A 26993-nucleotide genomic window follows, 5' to 3' on the forward strand; every position below is an offset into this window, starting at 1 on the left:
CGCCATCTGCCCAGGTGCAGGCAGGGAGCAGTGAGCCATTGGCATGGTCTCAGAGTACTTTCTTTCCGATACCAAGCGGGCAAGGTTTTTAAGTGGATTTAGTGACCACGTTGGAGCGCCAATCTGTAGTGTGAAGCGGCGGGGCTGTGTCCCACCGCCCGGCTAGCTCAGTCGGTAGAGCATGAGACTCTTAATCTCAGGGTCGTGGGTTTGGGCCCCACGTTGGGCGCCAATCTGTAGTGCGAAGCGGCGGGGCTGCTTCCCGCCACCCGGCTGCCGGCTAGCTTTACACCCGAAATAATTACACGGAAACTGTATTCTTTTAAAACACTGCCTGGCCCATAGTTTCAGCCTCTTATTGGCTAATTCTCACATCTTTCTTTAACCCATATTTAGTAATATGGGTAGCACAACGAGGTGTGGCTTACCAGGAGAGATCTTAACCTGCGTCCATCTCGGAGAGGAGCAGCATGGAGACTCACTATGCGACTCCCTGAAGCGTCTCCCCCACTCTACTTCCTTGTTCCCACAATTCTGTTCTGTCTACTCCACCTACCTAATTTTCTGTTCTTAAAGGGCCAAGGCAGTTTTCTTTATTAATTAACCAATGAAAGAAACATAGACAGATAACTCTCCTCCATCAGAGGAGGAGGGGAGGGAGGGGGGAGGAGGAGGGAAGGAGATGGAAATTTTTAAATATAAAAAAAAATAAACCATGAGAAAAAAAAAAAGAGTCACATAGGAATAAAATGATGGTATTCCAGAGAAAATATCTGGAATATGCTTTGTTCATAGGTGGGATTGTTTTAAGTAATTTCCTTATTCAAAAATAGTATATTCAACTATAGAATAAGTATCCAATTTCACAGTAAAATATTGAAATGTAAGGCTGATTTTAGTTCTAACTCATGTACATTTCATTCATGGTTATCATGACTACTTCTCACTGCATTTTTACCTGGTGTGAAACTGATTCTCATCTTCTTGTATCACTCATACTTAGGCACATAATGGGTATAGATTCTGACATTACTAGGAGATATAATCTCATTAAAAATTCCCTTATTCTCTGGCATTTACAATCTTTCAGCTCCATTTTCCACAATGTTCTCTGTGCCTTATGTATGGGAGTTGTTTCTGTACATGTATCCATTGAGCATGGGCTCCATATCTCTGCATATTGTTTGTTTTTCTGTAGTGCTCTCTGTATTTGATGAGGATTGAGGACTACACATGTCTATGTGTATGAGGACACATGTAGAATGTAGGGGGGAGTTATGCTGGTTTAGCGAATGGTGGTTATAGGTTCTAGTCCAAGGTTCATGACTTTGCTAAATTATGTATATTGATATAAATTTGAGATTAATTTTGTTAAAACATATTGTACATACATTTCTTGTAGACATCAGATAGGAGTTTGGTCTCTTGATCCTTTCACTTAGTTGGTATCTTTGGATTAGAGACATGAAGCCATTGCTCCCTAAAGTTATAGTGCAAATATGTGTTATTTGTGCTTGTTGTACTGTTTATTCTTCTGTTATTGTTTTCATTCACTTCATATTTCTTCCCTCCATCTTTCTGTTATGCTCATTCCTCTTTTGATCCCTTAATATAGTTTCCTGTATTTTCTTTAGAGTTGTTTTGCTGGATGTTTATATCATGAAAAGGTTTTATTTCTCCATCACTTATACCTTAATAGATTTGCTTCTGCTGACTGTCATAGTTTTTTAAGACACTGCATGCATCAATCTAGGCTCTGTGGCTTTCAATGTTTCTGTTGAAATATCAGCCTTTATCAGATAGCTTTTCTTTTAGATGTGACCTTTTTCTATTTCATCCTTGAATATACTTCCTTGTTGAGTATACTTATTTAGTGGTTTAATTATGAATCACTCTAGGGAGTTTTTCTTATCTTGTCTATGTGACATTGTTTGTGCTTCTTGTATCTGTATGCATATGCCTTTCTTTAGTTTGTGGAAGTTATCTACTATGATCTTATTGAGAGTCTGTCTGGTGTCTACCAATGATTTAGGTGATTTCTCTCCCATCTACACCTGTAATTCAGGGGTTTTCTGTTTGTTTGTTTCTTTGTTTTCGGTTTGTTTCCTTTTCATGGTATCACCATTTCTTTTCTGTTTGTTCCTTTTCTGTCTTTCAACAATTTGTACTCTTTATTTGGTTGAGATTCTCTATTTTTCTTCACATACTAATATTCTATATTCCACACCATTCACCCTGTTAGATTTTCCTTTGAATTTTCTGGTGCATTATTGGATTTTTAAATTATATCTTTATTTTAGCTTGAGTCTCATTCAATTTATCTTCTTATTAGATTCCATTCTCAAGTCTGGGATTGTGTTTGTCGTTTCTAGCAGCCATAGGGTTGCAATATTGTGAGCATCACTAAGGTGTTTATTTTCCCTAAGGTTTTTTTTTTTAATTTTATTGGGTTTTTTCTTTGTGTTTTTTAAAAACTCCTTGAATTCTTTGATGAAGTTTATGATTGCCCTTTTAAATTATTTGTTCTAGGGTCTATCTAGATAGTTTTTATTAACAAATATTTCTATAGGACAAGTAGGTTTTGGAAAGAATGTACTATACATTCTTTCATTACTATACATTACTATACATTCTATACATTAAATATATAAAAATATATTTAATATTGTATGTATTTTTGTCATGAGATTTGGGTATTGTGTACATCTTTTGTTAGTTCTAATCTTAAACGAACAGAGAAGGTTAGGCAAGAAGAGAGGATGTGTGGGTAGTTTGGACATAGATGTTTGATGTGGAATGAAGTCAGGTAGACATAGAAAAGTGGGATGGCATACAGAATGTACCTACTCATCGAAGCTTAGAGTATGAAGAGTAAATTTGGGTAGGCAGAAATGTTGAAATTTTTGAGCGAGGGTTTTGTGTACCTAACAATAAGGAGGAAGGGTCCTGGAAGAAGCCTAGGAATGTTTATTGTGCAGACAGTGGTGGCCAGGGTAGGCAAGGACCTTTACTATGAAAATTTTGATAGATCTAGCAGGTTGGGGAAGGGGATGGATAGAGTAAAAAAGTATCGCTGGAGTAGAAACTGGAGAAGGATGTGAGATGTGAGAGAGAGAGATCTAAATGTGTGGAAAAGTTGGCATCAGTGTAGCACGGATCTGTAATTAGTGGCAGGTAGGGCTGGTTCTGGCAAAATACTAGTGGTAGGTTTTGGCACAGGCAAGAATATCCCGACTAGAAGAGGGCACTCTCTGTACCACCTATGCTATATCTGTTGGGCTGGGGATAAGACATGCAGGAGAAACTCGATATTCTAGAGAAGAATTTGGGCAATATGACTGGTTGATGTGGTCTGACAGTTTTTAGAAAGACCTGTGGATGATGGCAGATAGAGCTAGTCTTCATGCAAGCATTTAGCTTGGTTTCAGTGCGGATGAGGTGGCCAGACAAAGTCGAGGTACTGGACGTGGGACTTAGGAAAGCTTCTGTGAATTGGGGAGAATGTGTGGATGGAGAGAATCAGGAAGTCTCACTGCACTAGAGTCTGGAGAAGTACCTGGGAGATCAGTGTGAGTGGAGAAGTTGAATGCTGAGTAAAGGAGAGCTGTGGGCAATGTGTGGATTAATGTTTTTACATTGTAATGTGTCCTAACTCAGTTTCTTAGGATAGTACATAGTCAAGGTTTCAAAGGTTTGGCTTAGTATTTGTCAGCTAAATGATAGTATTTTTGTTTCTCTTTTTAATACCTAGAGCCTTCCCTTTCTTCATGGCCAACTTAAAAGAAACATATAAGACTCCAGGTATGTGCAAAAGACTAAGCTTGTTGTTCTGCCAAATGAACTGGAGTGTCAGTCCAAGAGGGCACAGGTGCCTTTGTATGTCTTCACATCCTGTTTAATAAATTGACTTTTTCTTGCTTGTATCCAATGAAAGCAGAAATAATCTAGGAAGATTGACTAAAATGTACATAAAATACTTATTAGATAATCATATAAAAAAGCAACTCAAACCCTCAGTATTTGCTGAAAATTGTCACTTGGTAAAAGCATTAAATATGAATTATATCTTTCAGATTGTGTGATAAACTGGAAATATACATGTGTTGTAAGAAAGTTGTACCTAAATTAAGGAGAGAAAGGTCTGCATCTTCCCGAATCTGGGTATCTGCCTGAGAGATAAGGCAGGACATGATCCTAATCAAATGTCATTGTGTAATCTTAACAGTGCCATACATAACAACCTTATCTGTACTTCTTACTTATGATGTTTGTCTTCTGGTAGAGTGAACAACTAATGAGTAACCAAACATGAACAATTTAGCTTTCGATTATGGACTCATTTGTATCTCCTTCAAATCACATGCCATTTTGGTAACGATTCTCTACAGAAATAAAAATATGGGGTACACACAAGAGGGAATTTACTAAGTCAAGTTAGATTAAAAGCAACAATGGCTGAATCGTACTCAAGAAGCTGATAGTTGGTGTCCATGAGGCTGAGTGTTCCGATTACTGAGCAGGTCTACAACTGCTGTCTCGCACTGGGAAGGCCAACAACTCTGTAGTTGCTCAGTCCAAAGGCTGAGGAAATGGTCCTGATCTGACTCTGAAAACTTAGAAATTGCCTGGGGAATTGCTGGCTCATAGTCAGAGATGGAAATCTGGAAATTTGGGTCTGATGTTACAGAAAGAATTAGCAGCAGCAGCAGCAGCAGCAGCAGCAGGATAAACCAACTGAGCATTATCTCAAGTCAGAATAATATCCTTGGTCAGTTTTACAGCTGAATTATTTATCATTAAATAATATTATCATTAATATAAATATTATCATTAATCATCAGAAGTTCCTTATGTCTATCTATCTATCTATCTATCTATCTATCTATCTATCTATCTATCTATCATCTATCTATCTATCTATCTATCTATAATCTATCTATCTATCATCTATCTATCTATCTATCTACCTATCATCTATCATCTACCTATCTCTATCTATCTATCATCTATCTATCTATCTATCTATCTATCTATCTATCTATCTATCTATCTTTATATCTGGTTCACATCTTTGCAAGTGAGGTCTACAAATATTTGGTTTATCTTTTCATTTTTATAGTATATTTAGTTATCATTTTCAAAATTTCAGGTATAGAAGATTATTGGAAGAATCAATTTATGGAATTAATTTGAAGGAAAATTTGAAGGCATTGATAGTTTTCATACCTGAAAAATAATCAATCAGTTAGTCTATGCAAATGAGCAGTGAATCGATCAGTGAAAAGGTGAAATTGAGCAGCTTAGTCATGCTATCCAAGTGGAAGACACTCAGCAGGGATCTCCCAGTGAGCAGAAGGCTAATAAGTAGGAAAAGTGAAGGAGTTCTACGAGACATAGAGAATGCCATTGACATAGTAGAATGTGACTTTATAGCAATTTTCTTAACTTTCTGAAGCTGAGCTGAGCATCCATAGCAAAAGGGACATCACAGTCCAAATTGAGATGAGCTGAGAATCCGAAGGGAAAGGGACACAGCATACACTGAGATTGCTTCTATCCCTAAGCCTTTTAAGAGGCTTGATAAAAGGAACATCCAAAGTCAAGGAAGCTTACATGAAAGTTGGGAAGAGGTGGTCAGAAAGTAGCATGGAGTAGGGGCACTGTTGCTCCACCAGAAACAACTGAGCCCCTCCTCCAATTCTTATGTTCAAATGCCATTCTCCAGTAAACAGAAAGAACCTATGGTGGCATAAGAATAAATAGTGACATATGGTGGTAGATATTAATATAATATAATTAGTGCCACCTTTAGAAGAATAAGAGACACCAGCAAGTTCTCATTTTCTCCCATGGCTCTGAAATTTCAGGAGAGACCTTTACCACATGTTGGCATTCTGTGCACTTTGGTCTTGGATTCTTGGCTCCAGAATGTTAAAGTACAAACTTTTGGTATTTAAGTAGTCTGTCTATGACATTGTTTTCTGACAGGGAGGACACACTAAGACACACAGTAAGGAAAATGTCCTATCTCCAGCTGACAGGTCTCAGCATGGACCACACATCCAAGGAAGCGTCCATATCCTGCAGGCTATTGATGCAGCAGCTGAAAGTTCAGGACAGGCTTCCTGAAATCAAAGCACAAATGAACAAAGTTTCCTTTGTTATAAATGATATCCACAATTGATGTAGATATTTGTTATTTTGACATTTTGAATTTTATAACAGTAAAATAAAAATAGAATATTTAAACAACATCAATTAATATTTCTAATATTCAGAAGTTTTTAATTCTAAAAGTACAATAGTTCAGGTCTTGCAGAGGTATGTTTTTGATAAATTTATATTATGCTGCTAAATTTCAAGACTGAAATTTCTGACTTCTCTCTAAAAGCCCATAATACATTGTAAGAATAGATACTTGGAGTTCCAATAAGGGAAAATTCTGCCAAAAGTGTTTGACCATATTTCATATTTGCAACTAATTTTTAATTATATGAGATGTCTTAATTTATAGTATATTTGGTACAATTTTGTGTTTCCTGGTGAGGATTAGGCTCTGGGGAAAATTTGCAGACTCATTTTAGACTTTTCTCTAACACATATTTTGATAAAAAATTCTTTTGTTTACTGTTTAATCAGTGGTTACACACACATAAAAGTAAACACTCAGACAACCAGTAATAAAATAAGATTTATGCCAAAGCCATGAGTACCTTAGGATTCAGTGTGCAGGCTGGGAAAAGATTTGTGGTGAATATGTTCTGAATTTCCACTGGCTGCAGAGGACTCAAAGTCACCTCACTCCCTGGACCACAACACTGTGTACAATAAAAAGTAACTGTGCAGTAATTCTTACGACAACAAAGGTTGGTTGAAGTTACATCATGTCCTGAATTCCAAAGCCAATCTGACAACACTGAGGCAATTTGGTACATTTCCGTCAGAGTTCACCAGGGTCTTCTATAATGTGCTTGTCCCCAGGTTCTTTCTGGAATCTGTCGCACTGGATCTCCATCACATGAGCTACACTGGCACAACTAAAGTCATCTTTTCACAGCAAGGTGACTTCTGTTGGTTTGGGGATCCCTAGGACACCACATTTGGGGTTGTATTTAAGTTTTTCTAGAACAGGGCAGTGAACACAGTCTCTGAGTATGTTTAAAAAACTTCACACTTTGTTGGTGACTTCAGACTCAGGTCTGCCTGTGTTACAGCCACCTACATGGTACACTTATGAGCACTGGAGTCATATAAGGGTGAGTCTTAACAATTTTGCATAGAGGTGTTTTTCCCATTTAAGAGTTTATCTCTGACACTCAATCCCAATGTGAATGCATCTTCTATGATAAATCTTGCTACACTTGAAGAGTTTAATATTTATCCGACTGCCTCGTAAATACCCATCAAAGTCAGGAAAGGTATGAGGACCTAAGCAATAAATTTATTTTAGTGTGTTGTTTTTATAGTGTATAAAACTCAGGACTTTAATCACTAAAATAGTAAAAATTAGGAAAAAATAAGACAGAGTAGGAAAGAATAGCAAAGTTTAAATCTCATGTACAATGTACAATATTGAATTTTAAAATGTTGCATAATTTAAGAAATTTGAACTTTCTGGGAAGAAGCAAAATCCTAGAAGAGGGATAGAAAAGGGACACAATAAAGAGGGTCATGAAATACAATGTGAATTAAGTTGTTTATCCACGAGAAATCCAACTGGAAAACTCTTCTGTTTCCCTCCGACTTCTGCTAGAGCCTCATCATTTTTCTTTGTCAATGGAAGAGTGCAGATGCCATTCGTTCTTGTGGCTCTCCGCAACAACGCTTGCTCATTTATGCTCCTGTGGTTTGTATTGTATTGTGCAGGTTCCACCAAAGTTCTCTGACTCTGTGCAAAGGTCTGTGAAGAGCCAACACAGCAAAAGAACTGAAGAGATTCCAGTCAGGGCAGTCAGGGCAGTCAGGGGACAAGAGCCAAGTGTGTTAATGGAATATCTCTGTCTAACTGAGCTTGATGCTGGGGGTTAGATGCATCCAGCAACCTTAGGTCTACAGAGCAGAAACCCCTCTGCAGAGGCTTCAAAGTCTGAAGGTCTCCCGTGGCTGCAAAAATAACCATGGGTATGTCACAGAGCACCAAGCAAGCTTTGGAGTTTTCTCATGTCTTTGACCCAGAGCTTATGTGTGCTCAGTGGTCCAGTGGGCAAGGCCTTTTATCCCATTTTAGTATACTATGGCTACATGAAACCAACTTAAAAGTTAGTCTTCACTCAGTCCCTTCCATCTATGATATTCCTGTTTTATTTTCTTTGTTTCAATAACTTTCCAAACTATACTAAGTAAAATGTTCTATCATTCTCTCTCTATTAGAGGATAATTTTATGTTATTCTTCTTCTTATTATTTTTTCTGAGTTTCATTATTCTGAAATGAAAGCCCAATGTGGGTAAAGATTTGAAATATAACATAAATATAAAGTATATCCTCCCTAAACTTTGTGGCTGTTCTATTTTCATTGGTAAGCAGTATTTTATTATTCTAAGAAAATGAATTCTAGGCATTTGTCTTGATTTATTTTAAGACTAAGAAAGAAAAAGACAGTAGCATGAGCTCCTAAAGTATTGAATGTAAGTAAATGGACATATTTCCTATGACATTAACCAATCTATTAAAAATATCCACGTTAGAAACAGAAGTGCTAATGTCTCCCTGATTCACACACTCGTCATGAGAGTAGAAGCCACTGAAAAGATGCATAATACATTTCAGCTCTTTCCACGAAGAGATTAGAGAGGAGCCTTCCCAAACATTGGGAAAAATTAACAGAAAATGTTTGCATTAATTTAAATCTTAGGAAAATATTCAATTTATTTGCAATCAAGTGTTAATAAATATACTATCATCAGAATACATTGGCTAAAACAAGTCTTCTCCCTCATGATCTATATGTTCATATATGTGTTGCTGTGTCAAGATGACCAAAGTATTTTGTATATTTTTATCAAACGCACATTTTTAAATATTTATTTTAAAATTTTATTTGTTATTTTGTGTAAGTATATGCCACTTTGTAAACAAGGAAACCAGAAGAGGGCACCACATTTCTTGAACTGGACTTCCAGACACTTGTAAGATATCTGTTATGGCTGTTGGTGACTAAATTATTTTTTTAGAAGATCTAACACAAAAAACAAGCATTTTTTTCAAAAATGCATCATTTGGCTCTCATTTTGTAATGCTAGGAGAATTGCCCTGAGTTGCTCCTAGCCAGAGAAGAGGTCTCATAAAGCCCCGAAGGCAACCTTAATGTTTTCACTATTGCCAGAACCCTTCTGCCCCATGCTATGCATTTAATCCAATTGATGAAACACTGTGCACTAGTGTCCTATGTCACTATCAACTGAAGTATTTTTTATTTTCTTTCATTTTTCTTTTTAATTTTAAACATAATTATTCATTGATTCTTTGGAAATTCCACATTATGCACCCCAAATCTCACTCACCTCACAGATCCTTCCTAACTGTCCCTCATCCATATAGTATGCCATCCCGAAATTAATTAAAAACAGAGTAACCAAAAATAAAAACCCATCTTACTCCTCCATCTTTCCAATACACCTTCATTCATCCTGGTGTCATATGGAGTTGTTGTGGGTGACACAGTATACTCCTTTTGTCCAATCAGTCCCAGCTTCAAAATATTCACTGCATCGAGTCACTGGTCTGGTTTAAGGCCTCTTCTTTCTGATACACCACCATCACTGTCTGGACTCTCTTTGAAACTCCTTTCTGATATCTTCTTGTTGCCATGAGTCATAGAAATTCTTTTATTATAGTTCTATAAGACCAGTACCTTTCTGCATTACAGCAGGTCAAAGATGGGGCAGCTGTTGGGCCCAGGATGTGGATCTGGTGGTAGTTTATTTGGTCTTTCTAGGCCATTGGGACCAGTCCCTCAGATGAAGAGCAGAGCAAGCTCTCCTAGGTCTATGCCATTGGGGCCAACTCTCCAATATTTATGGTGGAGGGTCGAGCCATCTCTCTGAGTGCTAGGGTCAGCTCTCCCATTGGGGCCTGGTGGTACCAGCTCTCCTGCTTTGATGGCCAACAAGAGGCAAGGCCAAGTATAGTGGGACCAGTGAGGGACAGGACTGGCTCAGCCTTGCTCTTGAGTTTCAACGTGCAGAGTTCCTATGATCCTCTGCAGCAACATGAGCCATGGGCACCAGACCAGACCCTGCTGCTGTTGAACCAACCATGGACCCAAACATGGTCCTCAGTAGCAGCCTGGTCCTGGTCCATGTATTTGAATTGCCCCAATCCTCACGGTAGCAAGGCCCTCTGACACCAATATGGCTAATGGTCATGGCCTAGATCCCTGGCATCTGCATTAACTTCAATGTTATCACAAGCCACAGATATCAACACAGATCCAAGCTGCAATAGAGCCATGGACCTGAACATAGCCCTTAGCAGCAGACTACATCATGGCCCCAGTGGTACATGTTCTCAGACACCAACATGACCACAGGATGTAGCCTAGACCCCCAGGCATCTGTGTGGACTTTGTGACACCACAGGCCACAGATATCACAGACCATGACTGTGGTAGAATGAGACATAGTTCCAGGCAGCTGCCCAGGCTCAGATGTCATCATGGCCCCAAGTGACAGTGCAACCCCCCCAGACTGGCATGGCACCCACAGAAGAGCGGCCTTCACACACCAACCTGACTCCTGTGGCAGCCCAGACTCCTGGCATCAGCATGGCTTTCAGTGGTATCAGGAGGCACGGCTATTGATTCAGAACTACCTAAGTCTCTCTCCACATCCTAGATGTAGTGGTATATTATATGTATTCTAATAAATAAATCTTATGTGAAGACCAGAGTCAAAGCTAAATCTGCTAGAGGTCAGGCAATGGTGACATACACCTTTAATCCCAGGATTTGAGAGACAGAGTCAGATGCATCTCCTGAGTTCAAGGCCACCCTGGGCTACAGAAGATCAATGCAGAAATAAATCCAGGTGGTGGTGGCTCACATCTTTAATTCCAGCACTAGGGAGTCATATGCCTTTAATCCCAGCACTAGGGAGTCATATGCCTTTAATCCCAGCACTGGAGAGTCATATGCCTTTAATCCCAGCATTAGAGGGAATATAAAATGAGAGGCAAGAGTTTTAGTTTGAGGTCACTCAGCCATAGGGAAGGTAAGACTTCTCTAATGGCTTGGCTGCTTTGCTTTTCAGAGTTTCAGGTTGAACCCCAATTTCTTTCTCTGGGTTTTCATTATTTGTGCTACACACAGGCTCAGATGTCACCATGATCCCAGGTGGTAGTACAGACTATCCAGATTAGCATGGCTCCAGTAGAAGAATGGCCCTCAGAGACCAACATGGACTCGGGTGTTTGACCAGAGGCCAGTTATCTGAATGGCTTTTAGTGTTTACTTTACCCTTGGACATCAACACAGACTCTGGCTGCTGCAGGACCATGGACCCAGACATGGTCCCAGGCAGCAACCTAGGCCAGATGTCATCATGTCCCCTAAAGGTAGCAGCAAAGGCCATTTAGGTTATCATGACTCCGGTGGCAACACAGCCCAAACAACCCACATTGGCCACAGATAATGGTCCACATTCTGGGCATCCCTGTGGCTTTGGTGGCAACATGGATCATGGATGCTAACATTCAGCTTGACTACAACAGACCCAGATACAGCCTTAGGCAGCAGCACAGACCCAGATGTCACTCTGGTCCCCGGTGGCAAGCATCAGGCCATTCTTCACACCTCTCACTTCTTCAGACTGCCTCTTACCACAGCACATGGACCATTCTGCTTCTCTTTCCCCAAGATTTCACAACCATATACATTCTTACCATATTGACACCGAATGACCTGTTACTCTGAGCAGGCATGTGCTTGTTTCAGGCAGCCAGGACACAGGCTGCCTGCCCCACGGTGTCTCTTGCCCACCTGACCTACAAGGCACCAGGCAGACCTGTTTAACTAACAGAAGTATTTTACCAAGTAGAAAATGAAAGTTCCACCTACTCTTTCTGTTCATGAATCCAACTATTATTCTAAACCTGCCCATACTTCTCCTTTGACTGATTGTTGAGAAGTTAAACTTCAACAAGAGAATCAGTTTCTAAACAGTGTAAATGATATTAGTACATGGCACCTAAGAATACTCCTTATATCGTGAGGTTTAGTTCCTGTAGGAACAGGAAGTGCTCTGAGAAGGATGACTTCCAGGGGTTTTCTTTCTCTCTTCCTTAAAATGCTAATAAAAGGGGAGATTTTTAAAATGGGAATTGACAGCTTCATTATAGTCGAATTGAGTTTACACTTGAAAAGTCCAAATAACATGCACAAGAAATTGATCTAAGTGTTGTGCAAGTTAAATGGATGTTTGACGAAGCTTCTGCAAATAGGATCTTCATACAGAACTGAAATGTCAAGAGAATGATATAAAAGGCAAAGTTACATATTATCCATGGACAATGGTGGATTTTGACCCAAAGGAGAAATGAAAAACAAAGATAATAGCAACAATGATACAATAGGAACAAAAGAACTATGTAAAGTTACAACAGAAAGAAAACATCTAATTACCTGGAAAGTAAAGAAACATAAAGGTTCTCAATATATGGAGATCAAGTGGTTTTAGACTTCTTAAGAAAGCAAAACATTTACATAAAATCTATGCTGCAGATAAATAAAAAATATTTGTGAACAATGAGCTAATGCAGACATAGGATGGAGTAGAATGGGAAATGGATTTTTGTTAAGATAAGACTAGAAGTGTCAAAGCTGAAATTTGGTGGGAGAAAACAGTAAACATAATACACAGTAAGCTCCCATGCTGCTACAACAAAGAATATAATGTGTTGGGGAGATCCCTGCTGGGAAGCAAGCCAGAAAGTCAATGCCTGACTTGCTGCAAGGCCTTTCCACACTGGCCTGCCTCTGGCAGAATACAGCTGCCCTGGAGTGGAAACTACAGGAGACCTGCTCTGTCTTCTGTCTCTGTCTCTGTTTCTCTTCCTCTATCCTTCCTTCCCTCTCTTTCTCTCTCCCTTCCTCCCCCTTCCTCTTTTTCCTCTCTCTCTCTCTCTCTCTCTCTCTCTCTCTCTCTCTCTCTCTCTCTCTCTCTCTCTCTCTCTCTCTCTCTCTCTGTCTCTCATACACACACACATAATTCATTCCATACATTGCTTCTGTTCTCAGCCTTGGCCAGAGAAGCTTTCTCAGTGAGCATCAGCTAATGCAGACTCATAACTGTCAAGCACGAGAAATTAAGTGACTGTTAAGTGCTCTGTTCTAAATGGGACATCTATACCAGCCCCTCCCTAACACGCAAAGAACATTATGGGAAAGGGCAAATAAATGATATAGTTCTGGAGGCTGGGGGTGCAAAATGGGTCCTGTGAAATGCTCTCATCTAGGCATGACATTCATGAACTCACTGAAGCTGTCTGTATCTGCATGACACCATGTCCCCAGGGTCAAGTCAAGGTTGGCCAGCATTCTACCGATAGCACTAACTGAACTCAGTTAGGTGTGAAGGCCTACATGGGCTCATATGATTGAATGTTGGGTTCCCACCTGGTAGACTGTTTAGGAAGGATTAGAAAGTGTGACCTTGCTGGAGGAGGTGTGTCACTCGTGATGGGCTCTGAGGTTTCAAAACCCCACTTTGAACTTATGAATCAGATGTAAGTTCTCGATGACTTTTCCATCACCATGCCTGCCTGTTTGCCTTCATAGTCCCTGTCATGATGATCATGATCTCATGCTCTGAAACTTTAAGCAAGCTCCCAGTTAAATGCTTCCTTGTATAAGTTTCCTTGGTCATGGTTCTCTTCACAGCAATAGAACACTCACTAGGAAATGAAGTGGAAGAGGAATCTTTGGGGTGTATCTCAGAGACTGGGAAATTTGAGTTGGGAGTACGTAAGCTCAAGATACATTGAATACATGTATAAATCGGTCAAAGAATAAATAAGGCATAACCTAAAATGTTTAAAAAATAGGAAATGCTGATAAAGAGTAATATTGGCAGAATTCAATTATAACAAAGAACACTAGAGAATAAAATCAATTTAAAAATGAAACCAGTTTTTAAAAAACTGAATCTCAATTATTTTTCAAGAATATTACAAAAAAGAAGATAATGGAAAGAGGACAAAGATAATAGATATTTGGAAACATGATGGAAAAATAGTTTTAGACATCTTGAAAAGTGCATCTAGCATAAGTAAAGTCTAAAGCAAGCATGAGATGAAAACTTCGTAAGCCAACTAAAAGGTCATACCACATCATACTTGAATGAAAGCGTGCCACGCTGAGATAGTCTTGACAAGACTGTAAATTTCTTCTTTAAAGAAATATTGATACAACACCCAAAATATTGGCTACTTTTTTTTGGTACAGATTACAAAATGCCAGGAAACTTTGGCATGTTATCGCTAGTGTTTAAAGAGGAAAAGACTGTAATTAAAGTGTTCCTCAATTAGCTAACTAAGCTTTCACTTGTGATGCCAATCAAAACATTCTTTCATAAGCAAAAGCTGTAACTGCATTTATCACCTAACCATTAAGGAAACAAATGACAACATTGTATTTCAGATGAGAACAAAATCAGAACTGAGAATTTAGGGTTGTGGGGCTGGCAAGATGGCTGCCCAGTACTTGGAGCTGCATCTTGAGGATCAGCAATGGCATGATCTCATCCAGGGGAAAGTCAGATGCTGGGTTGCATTCCCCACACTTGGAGGCAGAAAAGAAGATCCTTGGAGTGAGCTGTCTAAGCAGTAGGAACAAGTCAGTGCCACCAGACTAGAGGAGACAGCTGTGTTAGGGTATAAGGTGAGCAGCAGTCCCAGAAGACAATGTTAAACTCTGTCTTCCCCTAGAGTCCACACACATGCATACACACACAGCCACACTGTACAAGCATGTACACACAAATGCCCCCACACAAAAACATACACACACACAAACACACACACACACACAAACACACACACCTCAAAAATTTATAAAAATGGAAAGAGTGATGGGCAAAACACTTTATATTTACTTTGCTTTCCAGGAAATACACCAAAAGAACTTATCTGAAACATAGACAAATATTTTAGCATAAAGATGTATATTATAGTACCACTTAAGTAGCAAATTCACCATTTAGATATAAAATGCTACCCAAAATCTTTACAATGAATTTGAAGGATAGGTATAAACTTATAAAATAGTGCAGAACAGAGTACAGAATTAGCAATGTAAAGTATAAAGCCCTAAGACACTTTCATTTAGATAATCCACTATACTTAAAAAGAAATGTAAATGCAAGAAATATTAACTTCTTAAGATATTAAGCAATGGATATATAAAGAAACTTAAAGGGTTTTTTTTGGGGGGGGGGGCTTAAATTTCACCATAAGTAGTTTCTCTAAATTTTCTTCCCTAAATACAGTAGAGGTAGGGTGGCAGGAGGAGTTACCACCAAAGCCCACCTTCAAATGCTAAGAGTACAAGTCTTTTCCTCAGCCAATTTTTTTGTTATATAATATTTCTTTCCATATTCTCTACAGACAAAAATACTTTGGCCTCATTGAAAAGAAAATAACCACTGGAGCATACTGAAAGAACAAGAGCTTTAGGAAGAATGTCCCAAACCTTGTAACATTCCCAGATGGCTACTTCAATGAAACTTAATTTCCATATAGATTTTCTCTTTCATAAAATTAAGAGATTAACAATATCTGCTTTCTCCTTTATCATTACAATGAAGAGGCAGCAAGGTATCTTGAAGGGGTATATTTTCATACATTGTTTTCAGAATAGTTCTCTTCTCTTGGAGGGATGGTTTGGATTGTGGCTCTGAGGTGCAGCAATTGTTCTCAGTTGAAAAAGGAGTCGATTTGCTTACTAAGGCATCCTTAGCAGGTTGCAGTGCCTGATTTCCAGGGAGGGCAAGGGAGAAGCACATCAATGATAGCCAGAGACTTTGACAGCTTTAAGGAGAACAATGTGGGCAGAATCTGAAATGCTGCCACCCAGGAGTGGGCTCTTCCCTATTCACTAAGGCCTGCCTGCACAGGGTCAGTATAAAAAAACTCTACAGAAGGAGCAGCAGTGAGGCATTCTCAGCATCTGGACAGACAAGTGCTTAAAGTGGAAAGGCCGAAGGTGACTGTCTAGTCTTCCTCAAACCTCAGCCAGACTAAATTGTACAGCCTTATACACAACGGGGTTCAGACTCTTCAGACTCGATTGAGCACAAATCAATGGAACACAAGTTAAGGCAATGTGTACTCCAAATGATGTGCCCAACCTGAGAAACGCTTCCAGTTTTAACCCTTCTTTTGCCGTGCAGGTATCTGTGCCAATCACCAATGGCACACTTTGAAAGGGAAAGAGCACCAGTACCTAATCTTGCAGACAAGGCATACCTATTCCTTATAAACACTTCAAGCTTCTCACATGCAAAAACTGAACTTCCATAATGTTAAACAAATAGTATTGCTCCAACTAACAAGATACCCCATCAGGCCATGACGCAACAAAGCAAGAATATATATAATATTTATATACAATAATACAATTATATATACATATATACGTACACACACGTGTGTGTGTGTGTGTGTGTGTGTGTGTGTGTGTGTGTGTGTGTGTGCGTTTTGACCAAAGCATGCAGATTTCAAATAGAATGGGGGCATTTGTATAAAAGCTTGAGACATAGAACACTGAGTCAGAGGCAAAGTGAAACTGAGTTGTTGATGCTTAGCAAGCATAGAGCAAAGGTCTTTCGATTTAATTTTCATTTGTTGCCCTTATACTCTATTATCAGTCCTGATGGACTTACACCTACCTGGAAGTCAAAGGGAGCATCATGTAGCCAGCTATTTCCTTAGTGTAATGGCATCATCTAATGAGCCACATTACTTGAAAAACCAAACAAAGCTAATACTCACCAAACACTTCCATGTCTTCCTTGTAACATTTCATTAATTTCACTACTTTTTTTGAAAGCAAACATTAAGAAAGAGGAAATTGAGTGTTCTCTTTATCACTAATGATCCTAATCATTCCGTTATACTGAGGGTTCTGTTCTCATGACTGCAGTCAGCTTTCTTACAATGATGAAAACCAGTGAAAATTTAGGTATTCCTTAAACTAAAGTTTTCACTAGCCTTCAGCAACACTCACCGTTTTTTTCCAATTCTAAACTTTTCATTATGTTTAGAATAAAATATCAGTTTGTGCTCAGCATAGTCTATGAATGAAGGTCACTTCCTGCATTCTCTTAAGCCAATATAGTCAAATGCAATAGATTATAGCAGAAAACTCTAACATTCAAGCTATGACTCTGTCATGTCTTAATGCTGTGAAGCTATTTCCTTATTCCTTTCCCCAGTTTCTTAATTTGTAAAATGGAGAAAACTGCAGGATTTTTTTGTAGATTTCTTGAGAATGTCAAAGAACAACCATGTTTGCACATACTGAAAGTTCTATTATGCAGTTTCCTGCTTTTCCTTTAAGTCATTTCCCACCACAAAGGATTTCCTTCTGTTACTTGAATGATCCTTGTGCTGTTTATTCATATTGCTTCCAAGCTTCACTGCCACTCTACCCATATTCTTGCCTCAGTCTGGAATGCTTAGTTCTCCAATACCTTCGTTTCTTACTGACCTTGTGTCCAAACAGGCTTTGTCTGACTACTTTATCTAAATCAGCTACTTGTTTTGATGTTCCCTTCTTTTCCTACATAGCACATTATACAATGTGTTCTTGCTCTCACAATATATAATGTTTTCTCTTATAAACTATTGGCTTTGTGAACTTAAAGAGCATGTGATTTATTCCTCTAGAATCAGTACAGTGTGCAGAATATACTGGGTTCTCAATAAAAGTTATTATATAAATGGATAAATTAATTAACTGGGAACATGCTTTTATACCTAAGGTTATTCCTCAAAGAGCAAGACATCATAAAGACAGACACAGGAGGAAGGGTGCAAAAACTGTGCCCCACATGAAACCTTTATAAAGAACAAAGATCTAGTAGATGGATAGGATTACCTTTACAGGAATTAAAGCAATTTTGGTTTAGATAGCAGTATGCCATCTAATAACAATAGCAATGACAAGCTTTATAAGCAGAGTTAAAGTTATATCATTAATGTTCACAGAATCTTTGTTAAACTTAGAAATTATTTATGTTTCAAACCAGTCTAAATTCACTGAATAAAAACAAATAGTACCTGATGCCTAGGACTTTTTAAAAGGTGTAGATGAAAAATGGGGATGCTTAATAAATACTGATTACTTATTTAATCAACAGCTCTCTTGAAGTGGTCCTCTACTTGTAATTGCTGCAAGTCTAAATGATTTGTCTCCAATTTCTGTTTTGATGGACATAGCCCTGCCAAGGAATGTTAACTTCAATTTATGACCAGGCACAGCATACTTAGATATTTTGGTCTTTTACCCAATATGTCTATTGCTTTCTTTCTCATCTTCAGTGATTTACTATTTAACTGTGGTTCAAAGTTAAGAAGCACCAACCTTAGTATACGCACAGCTGCTGTCAAGGTTTTGAATACAAAGTTGTCAAATCAAGGGTATACCAGATGTTAAGTGTTAATTATATGCCATCACTGACTTCATGTTAAATTATTTCACCGAAAGCATGTTATACACAAGATTTTGCTTCAAGGGTTACTTTGGTGAGGTCAGATGAGATAGAATAAAGTTAGGAAATGTGCCTTCATAAAACACAAGGAGCTTGTTCTTTCTGGTTTCCTGTCAGAGGGAGAAAAGACAAAAACATTTCAGACATGCATGACAAATATTAAGCCAGAGCAGTGGTACCATTGTAAACTAGGTCTTTAGCACTTGCCTTGGCTTCTATCAACGATGGACTGTAAACGCTAAGCCACCTAAGTCCATTCCTTTGCATGTTGTTCTTAGTCTGTGTTTAATCATAGCAACAGAGAGCAAACTGGAGCAGAAATTGATACCACGGAGTGAGATATTGTTGTTATAGGCCTAAAATTCTTAGGGAAGAAAGGTGGCATTTGTGGAAATATTTGGCCTAGAAAACCCATAAAGTGCCAAAAGCTTAATGGTCTGTTCTATGGGAACTTGGATAATAAGAAGGTGAGACATATAGATGAAGGAGGCCTGGGTTTTAGAATTCTTCAAAGACTGAACTGGCGCTGTCTATGTGATATTTTGTATTAAAAATCTGGAAGTAAAATCTTTGTTTTACTGAGACAATAATTTCTAGTACATTAAAGGTAAAAAAAAAAAAAACCCCAAAAAAACCCCAAAACAAAACAACCACAATAAAAACAGCAACTGAGAAGAGACCAAAATTGCTGAGGCCAAATCTGGGAAGCCTCTCCTTAATGACATCTCATAGAAATTACTAGCCAGAGTGGACCAAGCAAGGCTTCATCTCAAGCTGTCACATGAAACTGATACGTGTAAAAGTATGACACATGAAACAGGAGTCATGATAGCAGCTGAGGCTAAGGCTTGGCACTGTGTGGCAGGGTGAGAGTCTCCCTAAGGAGAAGCCAGGAAGAGCATGGTCAAACTCAAGGCTCAGCTTCAGTAGAATGTCAGCACACTGGAGATGCCAACAGTGTGGCATGACCAGCAAACAAAAAGAACAGAACATGTGTAGGAAGAGACTCCTAACAAGTGGTTTGTGCTATAGATGACAGATTTAGAGAGGTAGGCAAGCAAACCCTTTGGATCCCAGAAAATCATGAGTGAGTCCCAGACATCTGAGCTATTTACACTGTTGGATCTTGGTTCTGCTTTGATCTGATTTAAACTGTGCTCTAGTTCTTTCTTCTTGGAATAAGAAAATATATAATTTATTTTAGACTTCACAGAAGCCTAAAGTTAAGAGATTTTAGATTTTTGAAGAAGCTTAGACTTTTAAATTGCTAGAATTGTTTATACACTGAAGAATTTTTTTAAATTGAGAATGTGATTTATATTATAGTATTAAAATGAGATATTGATTCTAACAAATAAAAAGGGTTTGGCTTAAAGTATCGAGCCTTAATATTAAAGTTGAGAAGGTTCAGAATGCCATTTTTTATAAGCTTGATAAAAACCTATACATAACTGGGAAGAGAGACTGTCAATTGAGGAATTGCTTCCATCTGACTGGTTTATGGGGATGTCTGTGGGACATTTTCTTGATTGCTAATTAATTGAAGAAAACACAGCCCACTGTGGATGGAGTCGTCCCTGGAGAGATGGGCCTGAGCTCTATGAGAAGGGTAGCTGAGCAAACCAGAGAAAGCAAGCTGGTAAGAAGCATGACTCTATGACCTCTCTAGGTTCCTATCTTTATCCCCTGTTCCAGCTTCCCTTAATGAAGTACTATGATCTATAAGTCAAATAAACCCTTCCTCTCAAATGCTAGCGTTCATCAGTGTTCAATCATAATAGCAGAAAGCAAGCCAGGATACTTTTATAAGAAAAGGGCCTTGAGATTAGGGACAGCTTTTCACCTGTAACTACAATGAAGTCTCTGAAAAAGGACTATGAAGACAGTGCTGCTCCTGCACAAGCCTGTGAGGCCCACAGTTTGGACCATAGTCCCCAGATCCAAACTGGAAGAGAAAAGTGACTCACCTGTCATCCCAATACTCAGGAAACAAAGATAAGGGATCCCCAGGGTAAGTTCTCCAGGTAGACCAACTGAAACAAATAGGGGATTCAGAGCAGGCAGCACCTCACCAGAAGAAAGGGGGGGGGGAATCAATCAAGAAGGAAAGTTGTCATCTACCTCAGGCCTTTATACACACTCACACACAAACACACACACACACACACACTTTGTTAGTTTATTTGTAGTTTTTAATTTATTGTTTTGTTATTCTCCTCAATAACTATCCATTGTGGGTCATTTAAGGATGTTTGAATATGTGTTCCAGGCCATTGCCAAACAGAATTAGCTCAAATTCACCTTTTATTCCCGTCGGAGCAAGAGTTTTATGTTTTACCATCATCTGCATGGAAGTTTTGTTCTTTTGGAAACTTGAATGCACATTATCTGAAAGAGGGAATCACAAGAAGGGTGGCTGCCATAGCTATCAGGCCTGGGCTCTCCTTCAAGGCTCCTTGAACAATATTCGATCTGAAGGATCCAAGAACAAGAATATAAACATGTAGATTCTAAAAATAAGAATGTAGAAATAAATATAAAGTTGTAAGCCTAGGAGAATGAAAACAGACTCTCAGCAGCTTTCTCAGAAGTTTAAGGATTAACTATTAACTATTAACAGTGCCCATAGCTCTATTCACAAGGCCGAAGCTTCTCTCTGCAAACTGAGAGCCTAATGCGCCCAGCCATCCTTGATTAACATGGATATTAGCTAAGTTTTAGGAGACAGACCAGGTAGACCTCTGGGTTACACATTATCCCTGCTATGTCAAACTGGCAGCATCAAAGGAGAGAGCACAGGGCTTCAGTAAACACTACCTGGAAGTACCAAGGAAGGCAATAGGTTAAGTACAAACACTAGTTTAACTGAAAAACCCTGTTAAAGAAGATTGTAAAGTCAGGCAATCTGTATCTGAGTTTTACCTTGAGTTCATAAGCATTCAGACCTGATGCTTGGTGCCCCTAGTATAAAAAGGTGGGTTCAGAAACCAGCCTTTACCACAGCCTTACAAAATCCACCTCTGACTGTGCTCTCAGCTAGCTGATAAACTATGCCCCATAGAGATTTTTTATTTTATCTTTTTATTTTTTCCTGGAATCTGGCTTCTGGAATATAGTTTGCTTCTTGTTTATTAGACTTTGGTGGTCTGTCCCCATCTTTGTGCGACCTCCCTGGACCCAACACTCTCTACCTATTCCATTTACTCACTAGATTCCATGGCCCCAGTAAATTTCCCTATCTAATAAAAGATTGAAAAAGTACTTAGACTTTCAGACACTAAAATTATTTTCTCTCTTTCCTCTGCAATTATTTTTGATCTCAAGATAGCCTACCTTTTAAAATAACTGCAACCGACAGATCATTTCACTGGGTCCTTGGGTTGTTAATTTGCAATTGTAGCTATGACAAGGGCAGAGACATTCTTAATGTTGTATTTCCAGTTGTTTACCTAACCCTACACTGCTCTTCGATTCTCTATTAGAACAATCGCCTTAGATCCTTTTCCCTATTTATTTCATAGATTCTACAGAGTCAATTTAACCTCCCCACCCCCGGAACATTAGATATTGATGTTTTTTATTAGGTTGTTTTATTTCAAAATTTCTTTTAAAATATATATTATGTTTATTGCTTATCTTTCTCATCATTTTCATTTACCTTTTGATTTATCTATATCTCATCTTTTTGTCAATTGTTCACCCCAACCTAAAGTTTTTAATTTAATTTTCCGAAAATGGCTGAACTTCCTTTGTATTCATTCTTTCAAAACGTTAAACACTGGTGGGATCTAGATCTTGTCATGGGGGAGGGTAGAGTGCATGAGCTGCACCTTTAAAAGAACAAAGAGCAAAGAAGAAAAGAAGAAAAGACATTGGCTTGGCCTGATTTGTCTGAAACCAATCATAAAGTCAAAATACCTAATTACTCCTGATAGAGGCACACAGGTGCTTGAGGATTCCCCACATCAGAGTAGCCACATGGAGCAGTAGGAGCACAGCCTGGCTTTTCATTTTGATTTCTTCACTGGTAATAGCATGTTATGTGATGAAACAGAAACAGCACATAAAACTATGACAGATCTTTGAGTTGGAATTTTTAAACTTTAAATTCCAAAGTCCATCTCTCTTTGAAACTCTGCAGACTCTGAGAGAACAAGGATGGAGGGTTCTCAAGGTTCCGAGTAGAATGTGAAAATTTCCCTGAAGCCCCCAGTACAATACAGAAAGCTCATCTAAAGCCTTGGTCCTTCTTATACCTGCTGGCTTTTGCCGACAGTCACAACATGCCTCTGTGAGCCTCTGAACTACCCCTATAGCAGGAGCCAGGGACTCAATCTGAGGGTCTAAGCAAGCAAGCTCATAGAAGCTATTGCTGAGCACTGTAGGAAATGATTGGAAGCTGATGGTGAGTATGTTTTTCCAGGCATGTAGAAGGGTTTTAGCAACGTAGGTGCAATTACCACTTAGAAAAGAATCAGCACCCTCTTACTGAAATTAGAACAAAATGAGCCAAGCTGGTGGACAAATTGTGGTTCATGGCCCTGCTGTGTGAGTGACCTATATTCACTTTCTAAACTTGGTATGAAGCTCTGTTTCTGGACCTAGCAATTATGTGGAAGGTGGCTGGAAAAATAATGCATTCAAAGGAGGGGTAGGGAGCACTCAGCCTTGAGATACCAATAAGCTCATTTGGATAGGAACAATCAATCTCTGTGGTCTCTCTTTAGCATAATGGAAGAGGTCAAGTGCACGAGTTTGTGAGTGAGGAGCAGGACACCTCAGTAGGAAGACAGGAAAGGCAGTCCGGATGCAGCTGGGTGTATGAATGGCATTAAAATGAGGAGGAATAACACCTACATATCCAAGACAGAAAATGGAACAATCCTGGTCTCCCAGGCTTCCATATTGTAGTAATAACGGCTAGACTGAATTGTCAAAAAATCTTTTTAGGAAACTGATCTTCATCTAATTCAAATTATAAATGGAGCTAAGTAATTGATTTCAGAAAAATGAGTGTGAGATTTAGCTGCAAGAAATGATTAGCATGAAATGACTTCTGCCCCTTACATATGTTCTTTCTGTCGGCAACATTACCTTTCTCAGTTTTTAATTTGTAGGGATAGTCTCATACCTAAAATGAATGTGCACAAGTAAATCTAAAGAGAAAACACAAAAAAACAGATCTTCAAGTTCATATAGATTGGATACATTTCTAAAATGAACTTACAGAAAATTAAAGTATGAATTTCTTTCATCTAAAAAATTATGTAAATGAATTGCTAGTTTATGTTTCAGAACATGAGATAAGATTAAATTTTATATGATAAAGTAATTCCATTATATTTAATAAATATTTAGTGAGCATAATCAGAGATCATTGTAAAAGCCCCCTAAAAACTCTCTTATGTGGACATACTAATACAACCACTTTAAGAACAAAGATGTAATGAAAGACATGAACAGAGGAAGACTGTTCATGAGCTGTGCCAGGAATTGGAGTTCATTTTCTTTTGTCTTTTTTCTTTTATTTGCTTTTATTTTTTTAAAAAGAAAATAAACTATCCTTTTTCATTTTACATACCAATCCCAGTTCCCACTCCCTCCCCTCTTCCCACTCCCTCTACCTTTCTCCACATCCTACCTTCCTACCCCATCCCCACCTACTCCTCTGAAAGGGTAAGGCACATTGTTTTGTGGAAAACCCAAAGCCCTCCCTACTATATCTAGGTTGAGCATGGTAAACCACCCAAAGAGAATGGGTTCCCAAAAAGCCAGTTTAAGCAGTAGGGATAAATTCTGGTGCTATTGACAGTGGCCCTGCAGTCTGCCCCAGTCATACAACTGAGACTCACATTAAGAGGGTCCAGTTTTGTCCTATACTGGTTCCTTCCCTATCTAGCTGAAGTTGACAAGCTCCCATTAAGCTCAGGTAAACTGATTAAGTGAGTGTTCCCATCATGGTCTTGACCTCTTTGCTCATATTCTCACTCCTCCCACTCTTCAGCTGAACCTTGGGAGCTCAGCCCAGTGCTTTATGGAAGTCTCTGCCTCTGTTTCCATCAGTAGCTGGATGAAGGTTCAATTGTGATATTTAAGATATTCATCAGTCTGACTACAAGGCAAGACCAGTTCAGTTGCCCTCTCCTTTATTGCTTAGGATTTCAGCTTGGGTCATCCTTCTTTAATCCTGAACATTTCTCTAGTGTCAGGTTTCTTGCTAGTCCTATAACGGCTCCCTCAATCAAACTATCTCTTTCCTTTCTCTGTTCTTCCTTCATCTCAACTATCTTGTTCCCTAAGTTTCATCCCGTCTTCCCTTCTCTCCTCATCTTCTCCTTCTTCCCTCCTTTTTCTCTTTTTGCCCTCCATTAACCCACAATTTTGTTAAGCAATCTTGTCTATTTCACTTTAAAGGTGAATCTATATATGTTTCCCTTAGGGGTTCACCTTCTTACTTAGCTTTTCTAGGGTCATGTACTATAGGTTTATCATCCTTTTATTTACAGCTAGTATCCGCTTATGAGTGAAGGCAAACCATGTTCATCTTTCTGGGTCTGGATTACCTCATTAAGGCTGACTTTTTTAGTTCCATACATTTGTATGCAAAATTCAAGGTGTCATAGTTTTTTTAAACCTCTGAGTAGTACTCCATTGTATAAATGTACCATATTTTCTTTATCCATTCTTCAGTTTAGGGGCATATAGGTTGTTTCAAGGTTCTGGCCATTACAAATAATGTGGCCATTACAAATAATAAACATAGTTTCCAAATTTCCCTTTAGTATGCTTGAGCATCCTTTGGGTACAGGCCCAAGAGTGGTCCTGAGGGAGACTTACTCCCAATTTTCTGAAAACCCACCATACTGATTTCCAGAGTGGTTGCATGGTTACATTCCCACCAGCATGGAGTAGTGTTCCCCTTACACCACATCCTTTCCACCATAAGCTATCATTGGTGTTTTTGAATTTAGCCATTCTGATTGGTATAAGATGGTATCTCAGAGTCATTTTGATTTGCATTTCCCTGATGGCTAAGGATGTTGAACATTCCCTTAAGTGTCTTTTGGCCATTTAAGATTATTCTGTTGAGAATTCTCTGTTTAGTTTTACCCTTTATTTTTTAATTGGATTATTTGGAAGTTTGATGTCTAATTTTTTGAGTTCTTTATATAATTTCTAGATCAGATCTCTGCCTGATGTGGAGTTTGTGAAAATTCAGAAGACTGCCTATCTGTCTTATTTACTGTCTTTTGCTTTACAGAAATATCACAGTTTCAGGAGATCCCATTTATTTATTGTTGCTCTCAGTGTCTGTACTCCTGGTGTTATATTTAGGAAATGCTCTCCTGTACCCATGCATTTAAGGCTACTTCCCAGTTTCTCTTCTATGAGGTTCAGTGTGGTTGGATATATTGAGGTCTTTAATCCATTTGGACTTAGGTTCTGGGCATGGGTATAGACATGATAGCATTTACTGCTTGTTTCAGAAGGAGAGATGAAGTTCTAATTTAAGTCAGAATGAGAAAACAAAACATTCATGGAATATTTAGATAATTAAAAAATATTCTCAAATACTTGCTTATGATGAGTTATAATTTGCTGAGTAATTGTTTTTATAATTAATGTTGTTCATAAACAGGCAACACACAAGTGGTTGGAACCCTCCATTGGTTCTTTACTAAGAACATCAGAAGCTAGAGTGGCAGTGTGTTATCAAAGGACTCCTCTCTATACCTGTGTCATTGTTTTCTAGGACTTCCAAAAAACATCGCACAGTATTTGTTTCTCAGAGGAAATATATGACTTCACAGTTGTACAGCACAACTATGATGCTCAGGTATAGGAACTGTCCTGTAGGCCCTAGTTCATGAGTTGGTCTAGATATCTCTGTTTAGCTTGTAGACAGTCCCATTATCTATACCTTTCTTCACTTTGCTATATATTGTATATATCTTTATGTCTGGTTTTCCCATTTAATGAGTTCACGAAGCACAAAGGACTGAGACTCATCATCTCACCTTGATCTTCTCATTTATTTTGAGTACTTCTGCAAAATCTTTATGTCTAATAACAAATAACATCTAATTTGAAGACAGGATATCAACATATAAATGTTATGGCTAGAGGAAACAATTCAACAAATAATCTGATAACACATGAAATATGAATTAAGTCTATTATTTAAAATTATCAAATTGGCTTAAGAAAGGAGCCTGAAATGTGGACACAAAATAGTGAACAAAGATTTATTTGAAATCTATGGTGATATCTTTTGTGTAAACAGAGA

Source organism: Arvicola amphibius, chromosome 12, assembly GCF_903992535.2.
Source record: "Arvicola amphibius chromosome 12, mArvAmp1.2, whole genome shotgun sequence".
Taxonomy (NCBI): Eukaryota; Metazoa; Chordata; class Mammalia; order Rodentia; family Cricetidae; genus Arvicola; species Arvicola amphibius.